The following is a 15967-nucleotide window of genomic DNA, read 5'->3' on the forward strand; positions in this document are numbered from 1 at the left end:
AGATAATGAACGCCTCCAGGACAGCTGACACAGAGTTGAGAGCATGGAGGATTTTACTGTCCGAGAAGTTAGACATGGACATGGAGAACAGGAAAGCTTCTAATGAGCAAGAACGTGGGGCGCAGGATGAGATGCTTTGGATTATGAGGGACCAAGCAGACATGTTGAGGCATCTGGTTGAACTGCAGGAACAGAAGCAGGTGGGTAGAATCCCTCTGCAGATCCTGGTGGACAGCCAGTCAGCATCTCCTGGGCAGAATCACCCTCCCACAAGCATTCCATGAGACATGGGCAAAAAGTCCATTATCCCTTTCACTTAACTTGGGCGGGGGAGGGTACAAGGAACAAAAGGCATCCATTCACAGACCTTTGATGGTCTGGAATGAGGTGTTACGTTACACAGCTGAAAATTTTTCTCCCATTCCAAATTTACAACCCCTTTTCCCCAAGGTTCCCTTTTTTTTCTGTTCTCCCTCTTTACTTATGTTTGTAAATAAAGTAAATGGATTCGAGAAATAAATGTTCTTTATTAAGTAGAAGCAGTGGGCTTGGGCAAGGGGTTGGCTTTACAGGGACAGTGATACAAGCCAGGTGAAGGTTTGAGAAAGCACAATGCAGACAAGCAGCTCACATTACTGTGACTTATTATTGAAATGTCTTTTCAAAGCCTTGCAGATACGCAGCGCCCCTTGCTGTACTCTTCTTATTGCCCTGGTGTCTGGCTGCTCAGAAATGGCTACCATGAAATCTGTCTCAACCACCCACCCCTGCAGAAAATTTCCCCCCTTTTTTTCACAGATATTATGGAGCACACAGCAGGCAACTACAACCATGGGGATGTTCTCCTCACTAAGGTCCAACCTTGTTAGTAAACTTCTCCAGCACCCTTTCAGATGACCAAAGGCACATTCAACCACCATTCTGCACTTGCTGAGTCTATAGTTGAACCATTCCTTACTGCTGTCCAGACAGCCAGTGTATGGCTTCATGAGCCATGGGAGCAAGGGGTAGGCTGGATCCCGCAGAATAACTACAGGCATCAGTGTTAATTTTGTTCTCTGGAAAGAAAGTCCCGGATTGCAGCTTTTTGAACAGGCCTGAGTTCCTAAAGATGTGCACATCATGAACCTTTCCTGACCATCCTACGTTGATGTTGGTGAAACGCACCCTGTCATCCACCAGCGCTTGCAACACCATTGAAAAGTATCCCTTTTGGTTTATGTACTCTGTGGCAAGATGATCTGGTGCCAAGATGAAGATATGCATGCCATCTACCGCCCCACTGCAGTTAGGAAACCCCATCGCAGCAAAACCATCCACTATGTCCTGCATATTTCCCAGACTCATTACCCTTCATAGCAGAAGTTGATTAATGGCCCTGCACTCTTGGAGCACAGCAGCTCCCATGGTTACCTACTCTAAATTGATTCCCCACTGACCGGTAACTGTCTGGTGTTGCAAGCTTCCAAATAGCGATCGCCACTCGCTTCTCTACTGTCAGAGCAGCTCTCATTTTTGTGTTGTTGAACTGCAGGGCAGGGAAAAGCTCTTCACAAAGTTCTGGGAAGGTGGCCTTCCACAGTTGAAAATTCTGCAGCCACGGCTCGTCATCACGTACCTGCAAAACAGTGCATTCCCACCTATCAGTGCTTGTTTCATGGGACCAGAAAAGGCACGCAGCAGAGTGCAGCTGCTCTGTGACTGCCGGCAGCAACTGCGAATTGTTTTTTTCAATAGTTTGCAGCAGGGCTGCTTGCAGGACATCGCTATGTTCCGTGCGGCAGACCCTACTTCGGTTCTGGAAATACTGCAGGACAAGGCGCGAGGTGTTTGGGATGCTCACAGCAAAAGTGCACAACTGAGCAGGCTCCATGTTTCTGCGGTTATGGTGTACGCGCGGCAGTTTTAAGACGTGAAAAGCACTGGGTTGTTTGCCATTGGTATGAGGGAGGGAGCACAGTGCATTATGGGATGCCGACGCAATGTTCCCATTCTCCCCTGCGACAATGTTTTGGTCCCATGAGGCATTGCACAAACTTCCCAAAACACACTGCGGCAAGTTGTACTTTGGGATAGCTACCCATAATGCACTTCTTTGTGCATCGATGCAGGCGCTGCTAGTGAGGACACACTCCATCGAGACAATAGCATGGTATGGCCATGCACAATTGACTTCATTAATTCGGGGCTCGAAGTCTTATTAGATAAAGTCGACTTGATTTTGTAGCGTAGACAAGCCCTGAGTCTTTACAGTCTGATCAGACTCTCCCTTTCATATACTCCCCAGCTATGACCTGTGGTCCATTTGCTGGAGGCACATTGAGAGCTGGCTGCTCACATCCCGCTGGCTGCTCCTGCTTTCCAGTGGCTAAATCACATTAAAAGAAGCTAAAAAAACATTACGTACTTTTCTGATGTGACTTGTGCACAGTAGCAATTGCTGCATTTGCCACAGGCACACAACCCATAGGAGAGAGAGAGGTAGGCCAGGCACGCACCAATGGGAAGGGAGGGGGGCCACTGGACACACTTTTTGTTAAAATGTGGTCCACACTATGAAACAAATGTGAGAGCCCATAATCTCTGGGTCTCTTTCCCCATCAGGTTTTTGTGTGAATCTCAAGTGTGGCAGGCACATATAATAAAGCGGTAAATAATTCTTCACCATCACCAAGTATTTCTTCGCTAGTATAAACCCCCTGTTGCTGTCCAAATAAAGAACTTTTCTGTGGGTAAGGAGCCAACAGGATGGCAAAAACTGAGATCACTAGCTGCAGAGTGGCCATTTTCCTACCCAATTAGATACAACGTTTTCTCTAATCAAGGAAAGATTAATCTAGTCAGAGCTGAGATATTGATCAGATCACATAGCCTAGAGTTCATACTGGTGGTACATGAATATCATTACATCTCTCCACACCACCTGTCAGAGGGTTATCAGAGACACATGTCTGAAATGCAGGCTCCAGTTGAGTTCAGGGGTTTGGAGGATATCACGATTCAACCACCATGTGGTGGCGGTGTTTTCTGATTATTTTATTAATTTATTCCTTCTGGAGGAATCCAACAGAATTTAACCCAGAATGCTGACTTTAGTGTAGAATTTTTGGACCATTCTATCGAACTCTAGAGCAGAACTCTCATTCTTTACTAATGTCAGTGGGCCAGATCCTCAGCTGGTGTAAATGGGTGTAGCACTTCTGACTGCCAGTTTACACCCACTGAAGGTGTCGCTTATATGATTTTACATAATTGCTATGAAACACAATTAGATTTCATAGAACCCTATTGGTTTTGTGCTTTTAATATTCTAAAAGCACTTAGAAAACTGTCTTTGTTACTCCCTATATCTGCTCCCATAGCCAGATTCTGATACCTTTACCTTGAGCCGTCCCATTGAAATCAATTCCCATTGATGTGTTTTCTACAGATCTATGCCTGTAGCCGTGATAAAATCACAGGAGTGTAACCAAATCAATCTAACTGCAGAGAGGAAGAGACTGCACCAGAACCTGAAGTCCAGATTCTGGCTTCTCACCACATGAGCTATGAGAACTGCCGACATGAGCAAAGTAACCATGAGGTTATTATAGGAAGCAAGTTCTGCAGACAACTGCATATTCCTTCTGTTTTGTCCCCAGGTGGAGTGTGCTTGCAGAGCATGTGTCAGACATCTACTGTTACATCACTTTGTAGCACCACAACATAACTGATACAATTGGATGTAATGAATCATAACAGGGCTCTGGGAATGTAATGGATTAACATAGCACTGTGGGATGCCAGCAGGATACTGGATGGCATGGGACAGTACAGTAGCCAGGAGGAAATGTAATAGGATAACATGGCACCCTGTATGGTGAGGAGGGTAACAGGATGGCATAGCATGCTGCAATATCAGGATGGCAATGGCATGGTAGAAGGGGACAGGGTGGCTTAGTGCCACACAAAATTGGAAAAGCAATGGGATAGCCTGATGCAGTGTAATGCCAAGAGTCCAACAGAGCGGCACGGCAGTTTGGTGACGGGACTACCTGGTGCAATGGAAAGGTAGGACAGCAGTGGACTAGCATGGTGCAATATGATCCAACATGGTGCAATATGATCCAGAGGGGAGGGGGCTGCTCCAGGACAGACATCACACCAGCCCAACAGATATTCTATGCCTGACACTTCCAAATGGATCATTCCCCAAAACTGGTTCTTGAGAACAATTTTTTTTAAGAAGCCAATGGTCAAGTCCCTTATGTGCTAAAGGTACATTCACTAAAATCCCTGCCCTGCCTCTGTCATGCTAGCATGGGAGTCACAAACAGATCTGTGAAGTTTGCTCCTTTAAAAGAGTGATATTTTGGGCCCATAGGAAAGGTGTCCAACTGAGCAGTGGAGTGCAGTAAGGGTGACACACTGTGGACAGAGAGAAGTACAATTTTTTCACCCTGTTTCCCAACTCCTTTCGCTATGTTTAGTCCTTTTTTTGAAATTTTTGATTGAGTTGTGTCCTTTTGCGTTGTCTGACAAGCTAAGGACAAAGCATTTTCAGTGGAGTTTGCTTACAGGGCCCTCCTTTGAAGTAGCTGAATCATTCTGCGTAGCCTTTTACGCACACAGCATTTCTGGTGTGTCAGTGGCATTGCCTGCCTTCACACCAAATGTTTCCACGTGATTTATCTTGCAATGTCTTCATGCCAATTTAAAACACTTCCTTTCAGGAACTGCTACCAGTCACCCTATCATCTGATCAGTAGAGAGAACAATTCTGAAAAGATCACACTTGCTCTGGAGATGAAAGACGTTGTGTGACCTGCCAAATGGAGTCATGAATTCCTTAGCAACATGCTGCCGTGCCACAGTGAATATACAGAACTCTGCCTGGCAAGGCAGGGATCTCCAAAGTAACAGTAAAGGCCTATCAGACAGAGTGGCTAGATAATATTGTCACCTGTACTAACTTTGGTCATTTTAGAGAAGAGAGCATTGATCACATCTCAAGCTGTACAGTATATTCTATAAACTGTGCTGGAATTCGCCCATCCTTCCCCACATAGATCATTGCACCACTGGCCAGCTGCATTATGGAGGAGACACTAGTTTTAGGTGTAGCCTCAGCTATTGGTCACTGCGAAAGGGAGTAGCTCAGTGGTTTGAGCATTGGCCTGCTAAACCCAGGGTTGTGAGTTCAATCCTTGAGGGGGCCATTTGTGATCAGGGCAAAAATTGGGGATTGGTCCTGCTTTGAGTAGGGGGTTGGACTAGATGACCTTCTGAGGTCCCTTCCAACCCTGGTATTCTATGATTCTATGACACAGGACTTGGTGGACCAGTGGTCTGATCCACCGTGGTTTGTCCTATATAAGAAATGTTCAAAGTCATTGAAAAGAGCTCGTGTGTGATCAAAAAATTCTAGGATGGTTTAGCCCCAAAATGACCAGCAAGGGCAGGTGAAAATATCAGTTGGAGATACTTAACGTTGACAGTAGAAGATACTTGCTCATTTCTCAGATTTGCCACCTACAGTATCATTTCAAACCACGAAGATTTAATTACTTTGTACCAGTTACCTGGAGATTATGATGTATATAGCATTCTGGGTGGGCTAGTGCTCAACAGAAACAGATGAAGAGATGTTCTTTGCCCCAGATAGCTTCCAACTAAACCAACAACTTACCAACTAGGGAAGGGAGATGGGATGCAACAAAAAGCAAGTGATGGAAGAGTCATGCTTAGTATATATCTTATAGTGCCATGGTTTTCTCTGATTTTTTTAACATCTGTTAGAGTAACCCTTGCCTGAAGGGAGGACTAGAGTTTGTGCACCTCATGGACAAAAGATGCTTTGAGCAGGGACTTGCATCCTAATTCCAACTAGTAAGAAACTAATAAAAAGAAAATTACAAAAAAGAAAAGCAGGGAGATGAAATTTAAAAAAACCCTCCTGGCAAGGTTGAGAATAGAAAACACCAAAGTGAGGAAATTCAGAAGCCAAGGCTTCTAGCACAACATCACTCAGCCCACAGGGCAGAGATTTTCTATTCCTGTGTTTCTTGTTCAAAGCAGCCAAATGTGTCCTTTGTTTCCCCCAGTTCTGTCCCTGGCTTTATGAAATTTCCTCTGTGCTTTTAATAAACCCACATGCAAAATGACCAGGTGTGTCACCGTTGAGACTATTTAGGGGTATTAATTATTGAATTATTATTGAAATGTTTATCAAATAGCCGATAACAGGACAGGTGTTTAAGCTCTACAAAACACACGATGAAGAAAAATTTTGTTTCAGAGCTGGGTCATTTCTGTGAATCTGGTGATTTTGGTTTGCTTTTGTGCTGGAAACATTTATATTCTGCTTTTGCAGTGTGCTTACTCTTTTTGTTTATTATTATATATAATAACAATAATAATGCCTAGGTCTTATACAGTACTTTTCATCAGTAGATCTCAAAGATAGAGGTTTGCTTGGTCCTAATTTTAAAGCCTGATCCAGACCTGAACCTGAGCTGAGCACTGCCGACCTGAATCCCACATGAGAGTGTCGAGTCATTTTCAGAACTAATCTGATCTGATCGTAACACTTCCCCGCTAACGGGTGTCAGGGCCATTGCCACCGCATTCCCTGGGGCTTGGCCTGGCGGTGGCTTCCCATTCCCTATGCCCTGTGCCTATGATCGGTGTCTGACTATTGCCTGCCTGCGGTGTCGGTGCAGTGATGAGTGGGTGCACACACAGTGGAGTGAGGTGGTGATGGCGGGCACATGTGGGGCACGCAGCTACTGAAGTTCCGAATCTGTGGGCAGGAGGAGGCGATTAGAGATGACCCAACCTGAACTTGACAATTATAGTCAGGTCCTGTTGGGCTTAGGTTGAGTTGGAAGGTTCTACTCAAAGAACTTTACAAAGGAGGCCAGTATCATTATCCCCATTTTACAGATGGGGAAATTGAGACACGGTGAGGGATAATGACTTGCCCAAGGTCACCCAGCAGGCCAGCTGCAGAGCCATGAGTAGAACGCAGGTGTCCTGAGTCCCATCCAGTGCTCTAACTCAGACATGGTCCCTTCATTTCACTAAACGCTTCTGTTTATTTTCCAGGTCATATATTACTTTTCTGTAAAATGTGACTATCAATCCCCTCTCATTTGGTCCTGATATATCTTATCAGTACAAAATCTTTTTACTGCGATTAAGCTAAGTGAAATAAATAAAGAAGAAAAATTAATAATAATCAGCTGGCACATACATAGAGCTTTTCATGTTCAAAGTGTAACACACTGGTTTTAGTGAATACGTCCATGCCTCCCTCTAGCAGCCAGCCTAAGTAAATGTAACAACCGCTATTTATCCACAGCTAATAGATGTTTCCTTAGCTTAGATCCTGTGTTTTTTGGGTGCTCATGTCCCCAAATTCAGGAGGATGGTCACAACCTTCCTTGACCTGTTTGTGACACCCCCTCCCAGGCTGAGAACATGCACAGGGTTTATCTAAGGTGTGTGTATATGTGTATGGCCCCATTGCCATAGTATCTGGGATCTTCATCTGGGTGTTAGGAGGAGAGGTAGATACACTGTAGGGTAGGGATAGGGTAGGGATTATTTACTTATCATTGATGTATTTATCTTATAGATCCCCTGTGAGCTACTGTTGTTTCCGTTTTACAACTAGGGAACTAAGACATAGAGAGGCTAAATTACTTGCTCATGGCTACACAGGAAACTAGTGACCTAATTCTTTGACCATCCTTCCTGTGCATCCCATTGGCTTCAGGGGAATGCAACCCCACAGGCTGGGGGAATGATCATCAGCAAAAGGGTACATTTTTTGTAGCCAAAATGGCTGAGTATCCACATGAACTGAGCCCTACCCACCAAACTCCTGAGAACTGCAAGATTTCATTAGCTGTTCACACCAAATAGCATCCAACAAATTGTATTTTTAATCTCTAGCATTCAGAGCACAGAATTTGCTGAAATATATTTATAAATAGAGACACATGGTGACAAACAGTGGTTCAGGAGGAATAAGGGAGAGACCGTTGTCTGCGGTTTACAACAGGGCCCTCCGAACCAGTGTTTGTGGGTGTTAGGCCTGGCTTTGTCACTGACTTACCATGTGACCTGAGAATCTCTGATTGCCAGTTGGTTCATGTATAAAATTCCATTGAGATTTCCCAGTGACTTTGTATAATATAAATGCAAAGTATTATTCACTCCATATTCCAGCAACCTGCCCACATATGGTCTAGTGGAGACTGGCCAGATAACATGAAGCTGTCCCACTGTTTTCCCATAGCCTCTGTTTATTCTGCCCTGCCTTCATTTCACAATTGCCTTACTAATGTGTTATTATATAAATAGATCCACAGGATTGCACTGTGCTTTACAGGCACTGAAAAGACACAGCCCCCGCCTTGAGGAGATTACTGATTGCCTTGAGGAACCTTGCATTTGTCACCCACACCTACTCAGTGTAGTGCTCTGTCCTCCTGAAGTGGTGGTTAAACCACTACACACAGAAGTGGATGAACCTCCTAACAGAGGTGGGTCTTTTAGCTCATGCAGCAGAGGCTCATGTCAGTGGTCTGAGTTTCAGTCCCTGTTGCCAATGACCCACACAGTGTGTGATGTTACATTTTTATTTTGTGCACAGTGTGGAATACTGCCACCTTAAAATTCACATTATAAACCAATTCCCTTCTCTGCTTTACTCATAGCACCTTAGATTATTAACAGTGAAAGGATTTTTAAAATCAGTTTACTTATTAGTAGTGATCAATGGCTCCATGTCTAGTTGGCAGCCGGTATCTAGCGGAGTGCCCCAAGGGTCGGTCCTGGGGCTGGTTTTGTTCAATATTTTCATTAATGATCTGGAGCATGGTGTGGATTGCACCCTCAGCAAGTTTTCAGATGACACTAAACTGGGAGGAGAGGTAGATACACTGTAGGGTAGGGATAGGATACAGAGGGACCTAGACAAATTAGAGGATTGGGCCAAAAGAAATCTGATGAGGTTCAGCAAGGACAAGTGCAGAGTCCTGCACTTAGGACGGAAGAATCCCATGCATTGCTATAGACTAGGGACCGAATGGCTCGGCAGCAGTTCTGCAGAAAAGGACCTAGGGGTTACAGTGGACAAGAAGCTGGATATGAGTCAGGTGTGTGCCCTTGTTGTCAAAAAGACCAATGGCATTTTGGGCTGTATAAGTAGAGGCATTGCCAGCAGATCGAGGGACGTGATCGTTCCCCTTTATTCAACATTGGTGAGGCCTCATCTGGAGTACTGTGTCCAGTTTTGGGCCCCACACTGCAAGAAGGATGTGAAAAAATTGGAAAACATCCCGCAGAGGGCAACAAAAATGATTAGGGGACTGGAACACATGACTTATGAGGAGAGGCTGAGGGAACTGAGATTGTTTAGCCTGCAGAAGAGAAGAATGAGGGGGTATTTGATAGCTGCTTTCAACTACTGGAAGAGGGGTTCCAAAGAGGATGGATCTAAACTGTCCTCAGTGGTAGCAGATGACAGAACAAGGAGTAATGGTCTCAAGTTGCAGTGGGAGAGGTTTAGGTTGGATATTAGGAAAAGCTTTCTCACTAGGAGGGTGGTGAAGCACTGGAATGAGTTACCCAGGGAGGTGGTGGAATCTCCTTCCTTAGAGGTATTTAAGGTCAGGCTTGACAAAGCCCTGACTGGGATGATTTAATTGGGGATCGGTACTGCTCTGAGCAGGGGGTTGGACTAGATGACCTCCTGAGGTCCCTTCCAACCCTGATAGTCTATGATTCTATGATTACTGTTTATGATTGTTTACAGATCCAAAGCCCATTGAAGTCTGTGGGAATCTTTCCATTGGCTTCATCAGACTTTAGGTCATGCCTTTATTGAATATTTCCCAGTTTGGACAACAAAGATTAGTGAAGTCAGTTTCACTATGAGAGTCTTAGCACTGCAGTGGCTGGTGCAATGCAGACCAAAGTGTGTTCATGTCACAGCAACTGTTTTCACTTGAATTGAAAAAAAAAAGAGTGGGAACATTTCTTTTGGCCCTCAATTTAACTGAGAGCTTGTTTTTACACAAACCTAATTTTGATTGACAGTGTCCCTTTAATTCTTTCCACCATCTCTATATGGTGCATTGCTATTTTCACCACAGAGTCTCAGTAAAATGGAGTTATGTGGCTTTGGTTTACTTTGGAGCCAGTGTAAATGATGATATCAATGTTTGTCCCGTGGAGACATGAAGCATTTACATGTGAAATTTAGCAGAGAGATGGAAGTGTGATAAAAGGAGAATTGAATGTATTTTTTTAGCCAGTGCACTGGTCAGAAAAAAGAATGCCAGGACACAAAGGACACACACTCTCACATTACTGGAAGATTACTATGCACCATGAGCCAGCCAGTCACATGAAGGTGGGTGCAATTCCCAAGGGTGCTTTGGTTTCCCTAGACTGTCAAGTGCGGTTCTCAGAATGCTTGGCTGATGAGCTGGTTGAGTCTGACTTAGCCTTTCAGCTCCAGAGCTGGCCCCTCCAGGTCAGGGTTGAGATAGAAAGAGTATACTGATCCTGCCAGTGCTCTGCCTGTTCTGTGGATAAACACAGTACTGGTGCTGTTAATCTTGCGCCTTTCGCAAATGCTATATTGGCTTAAAAGAAGGAAACAATGGGCGAGCAAATGGGCAGGTGCACACTGGTTAGAAACACACAATAGGGCAAGTTACACTTCAGTTCCTTAGGGACATGACAAGGAGCCAACAGGAGATGAAGCAGTGGGCATAGCTGACTTGGATTTTAAGAAAGCTTTGGACTAAGTGCCATGTGAAGATTGATGTGGAAAGCTGGGGTCCCTCGTCACTAGGTTTGTAAACCAGTAGAGGGGAAGTCTAATTTGGGATTAGGGACTGAGTCAATCCTGACTTGATTCGTGTGACCTTTTAAAGGCCCTCTAGCCCCTTTCTATCTTGCTGTTTCTGCAGCTTTACGGGGCTGAAGTTTTCCTCTCTCTTTTTTTTTTTTTTTTTTTTTTTTTCTAGCCAGGGTCTCCACCCTTCATCTCAGCTATTTTGGATCAGATATTTCTGTTTTTCATGTGTGCTTGGGGCAATGTGAACAAGCACCTCTACCTCCAGGAGAAATGTCTGAGGGATCCTACTGATTAGGTGGATAGTGTTTGCCATTCTTATTTGGTGTGCCAAGGAAATCCCCACTTACCCCAGACTGAGAGAGAGAGAGAGAGAGAGGTAAGAGTCAGAATCCCAAGTTAAATACACAGGCATTCTTGGTTGCTCAGTCTGAGGCCTACGGCTGGGGGAAGCCCATGTCATTCACACTTTGAAGTTCAGAGTGCATCCAAGGAAAATCCTTTCATTTGAAAACAGGCTTCTGGCTGAGGCAAGCCGTTTCAGTTTGATGACTTGGACAAAGAGGCCTCAAGGGGGCAGGATATTTTTGTTTTCTTTCAACACCGCATATAGACGAACCAGGCTCTTGAACTTCCCTGCCCTCGTCATGTTGATGTCTTAGCCTTGTTGTCTTGTGACAGAACCAAAAACAAGTACTTGAGATCAAACCCCAAGCCTGTGCTGTTTCTGCTGCTGATGATTTTCCTTAACATGTCTCCTGTTTTACTCGCTTGGCTCCAAAGTCTCTTTAGAGTTCCAAACCAGTCAATCCTTTCTCAGAGCCGTATGGACCCAGGGGGGCCTTGGTTATATTTATCAGCTGCAAGGAGCATCCCTGGGCTCTCTGAGCTCTAAAGGATTATAGTCAAACAGCTACAATGAAGTGCTCAAAAATAACCTCAAAGAGAAAATACAAACAGTGGGAATTTCAGACTTCCCTTCCTCTCCTCCCCCCCCTCCCCCGGCCCCACCAAATACTGTAGTTTAAAAAACAAACCAGATCTCACAAGAGATATATACAAGTCATATAATGGGAGGAGATTGTCTTTATGCTTTAATTTTCCTTATTTCCAGCTGAAATCAAATGCGTTTCTTCCTTCCAGTGTTTGAGCACATCAGTGCAAGAGGCACTCTCTGTCAGGGCCCTTGGCCCATAACCACCAAGGAGTAGTAATGTGAGAACATGAGTAAGTAGAGTTAGCTGAAGGACTGGAGATAGCTTGGGCTGGGACCATTGGGGTTAGGTTGGGATGGGGTATAGGATGGCATGGAAGATGTGAAAATGATGAGTGCCTGGGAGGAGTGCCAGACAGGGATGAGTGCCAGGCAGGGATGGGTGCCAGGCAGGGATGGGTGCCAGGTCACACTGGATGAGAATTTCTTCTAATGTCTAATATTTCTTTATTAAAACAAAATAGGTGAGAATATTATATTACTTTTCTTATATTTTACTTTAAAATCTCTGCTAAATAACCCAGTGCTGCTGTAAATGTGATAGCCAGTGTAGTTTAATGATTGCAGGAGGGAAGTCAGGAGACCTGGGTCCTAGTCCCAATTTTGCTATTGACATTCCTGTATGGCCTTGCGCACATCACTTAAACTCTCTCTGTGCTTCATTTTTCCCATTTGTATAACGGGGTAAAGTGCTTGGAGACTGTACTGACAGTCACTTCCCAACCAGACCTTTCACCAGCTCCTGCCTTATGGCAGGAATATTATGTATAATCAAGAACTTTTGCCATTAGGTTTTTATTTTCCTGTGTATTGTGCACATGAACAGACTGTAGCTATTAATTTGTCTTCTGTTCCCAAAGGGACTACACAATGGCTTTGATGAATGGAGGCCTACCATGGCAGCTAGTGCCAGAAGGGTGGATCCACGCGTTGAATGGTGCTGCAATCCTTGTCAGCCAATGGTAGCTCTCCCGTGACAGGAGGGCTGCTATTGGTAAATTTCTGCCTCTCCTAGGACTCTGTGTACAGGAAGGGGATGAGGTGGGATCAGTGGTGAGCTGGAGCCGGTTCGCACTGGTTCGTACAAACCGGTTGTTCAATTGTGAAGCAGTTTTAGAACCGGTTGTTAACCTGCTTCCCTGCAGGGGGCGCTGAGGCTTTGGTTGGCTCCGGCCGGGAAGTGATGTAATTCCTCCTCCGGCCACCGGGGGCACTGCACTGCGGGAGCCATGTGGGCTGCCGCCTGGCCCTGCGCATGAGCCCTGTTGCTGCTGCTGGTCCCCTGACCCCTGGCCCTGGGGCTCCCGATGCTGCCTGGTGGGTCCCCGGCTGCTCTGCTGGGCCTGGGCTGTGTCCTGCTGCTCAGGCTGCTCCGAGCTGCTCTCCCCATGAGTACCCATCACCCTGCCCACAGCCAGCCCCTGTCTCCAGCCACCCCCTGCCCGGAGCCATCCCCGCACCCTCTGCCCGCAGCCAGCCCCTGTCTCCAGCCACCCCCTGCCCATAGCCAGCCCCTGCCTCACGCACCGCCTGCCCTGCCTGCAGCTAGCCCCTGCCGCATGCACCGCCTGCCCTGCCCGCAGCCAGCCCGTCTCCAGCCATCCCCGCACCTCCTGCCCTGCCCGCACCAGCCCCTGCCATATCCCCTGCCCTGCCCACAGCCAGCCCCTGTCTCCAGCCAGCTCTGCACGCCCCTGCCCTGCCTGCAGCCAGCCCCTACCTCCAGTCAGCCCCTGCCCTGTCTCCAGCCAGCCCCACACCCCCTTGCCTCCAGCCAACCCCGCACCCTCCTGTCTCCAGCCAGCTCCGCAGCCAGCCCTGCACCCCCTGCCTCCAACTAGCTCTGCCCCACGCCCCTGTCTGCAGCTGGCCCCACGTCCACTGGTGCCCTGCAGTTCCCAGGGCAGTAACCCTGCCCACCTGCTTCAATGAGGGGGGCATGGAGCAGCTGGGACCCACACATGTGCACACCCTAGGATGACCACACAGCAAGTGTGAAAAATCAGGACGGGGGTGGTGGGTAATAGGAGCCTATATAAGAAAAAGACCCCAAAATCGGGACTGTCCCTATAAAATCGGGACATCTGGTCACCCTAGCACACCCCCAGGGAGTGGCGGGGACCCACACATGTGAAACGGAGCTCATTTGTAGTTCAGGCCCATCTTTTTAAAAAAGACCTTTAGGCAGGGTTAACATACATCCGTATTTTCCCGGACAGGTCAGGCTTTTTGGTTCTTAAATCGCCATCCGGGAGGAATTTTTAAATTTTAAAAATTGCTCCCGGGAAAATACAAACGTATGGTAACCCTGTTGGTACAAAAAATACATACTGGGACACATCCCTTAAATCAGAACTTTTTATAGGGAACCGGTTGTTAAGATTTTGGCAGCTCATCACTGGGTGGGATTGATGAAGGTGAATCTAGCTAGAGAAGGTACACAAGGAAGTGAAGAGTACCTTTTCACTCACGTAGCTTAGCGACGTGCAATTATGGTGTTGTTTTCATGCACTGTGCTACTTAATTCCATGAGTCAGATAGGAGGCAAACTGCCAGGTCTCTGCCAGGCAGGTGGGGTAGCACACACCTTTATTGGGCACTATTAGATTCCCTACCAGATACCAGCCTATCAAACGTCTCATCTCAAATAAAGAGGATTTGACTTTATGGGACATTGTTTTACGCCCAATGGAGTGGAGTAAAGTGCAATGCACACTTTGAGCATCATGTCTGCTTGCTGTCATCTGATTTATGTGGTATGGTCCAGTGAAAAGAGGTCTCTCTCTATTCTCATGCAAGTGTCACGGGGCTCCTAAATATCATCACCTGTTGAGATGTAAAAGTGAGGGCCTCCCTGCTCGTCATCCATAAAACTCCTGGGGAATCTGCTATCCTTCCCACCAACAAAGATTGTGAGCAGACATAGGTGTCTTTCATTTAATGGCCATATTCTTCCAGTATGGTGCATCATTTGCTCATCAGCTTTCCTGTTTATCTATGATAAAGACCAGTTTTGAACACCTAATACAAGCCAAACATTCACTAGCCTGCAGCTATGCCACTTTGTTGTCTATCCAGTCTCACAAGCTAAAAGCACAAGGGCTTTTTGTCTGGAGAACACCCATGCTTTGGAGGAAGTGGTATTGGTGATTCACTAGACAGTACCCTTCCATCTGAATCAGCAATGACCCAACAGCACTGCCTTAGGAGATGCCGTCTGTTGGCTGACATGCTGACTAACTGTAGACATAAAGTGCCAGATCCTTTGGCAAAGACTAAACTGCTCAGAGCACAAGGCAGTGGCTTAAAACTCTGATTCTGCTGTGGCTGTCTGAATGGCCATCCCCCGGAGCTGTGAGAGGCGCTCTCACTTGGACAGGCTGCAATGGCCACTGGGGGCAGAAAACACAGCTGAAGATTACTTGGGGCCAACCACACCTTCTTTTCTGCAGCCCTTTCCCCTGCTACATCAACATCAGGAAGGCCCCTATGTTGGCTCTGTACTACCAGAGGATCACCCTTACCCTGGAAAGATCTTCCATGAGTTGGTTAAGCCAATTTTGCTGCCAGATTACGCATCCAGTTCAGCACACAGAGGCTGTCCTGCCCTGTGAGACCTGGCTCTAAAGAACGCATTCACGGTAGGTAAGAGTAGAGCTGATAGCCCTGGAATTCTGGCCAAATTCTAATTCCGATACTTACATTCTCCCCATCTAAATCCCCCAGCAGTTTAGTTAGATACAGCAGTCTTCATTTCCTTATTTTTATGTAATTGATTTGATGGGTACATTTGAACAATCTCCAGGTTCCACCCCAGAGATGGCTGCATTTCATTAGCTGGTGAAACAATCTTTCTGTAGTCTTTATTTAAATCACGGGTGTGTTGTAAGGCTGAATTAGTTCAAATTTGTAAAAGGGTCTCAAACTTCTTGGGTGAATACTTTTACTGGCAAGAATAATTGTTTTATGATTAAGTTATGTTACAGTTAATAAATTGCTTCTTTCTGTCTCTGGGAATGGACCTTACGATTTTGTTCTGTAAGTCTGTTATATTTTGTGAAGGCTTAGCTTTGTTCAGGAACAATATAGGCTATTGGTACTAATTTATATCAATTTTG

This window comes from Lepidochelys kempii, chromosome 9 (assembly GCF_965140285.1).
Source record: "Lepidochelys kempii isolate rLepKem1 chromosome 9, rLepKem1.hap1, whole genome shotgun sequence".
In the NCBI taxonomy this organism is placed as follows: Eukaryota; Metazoa; Chordata; order Testudines; family Cheloniidae; genus Lepidochelys; species Lepidochelys kempii.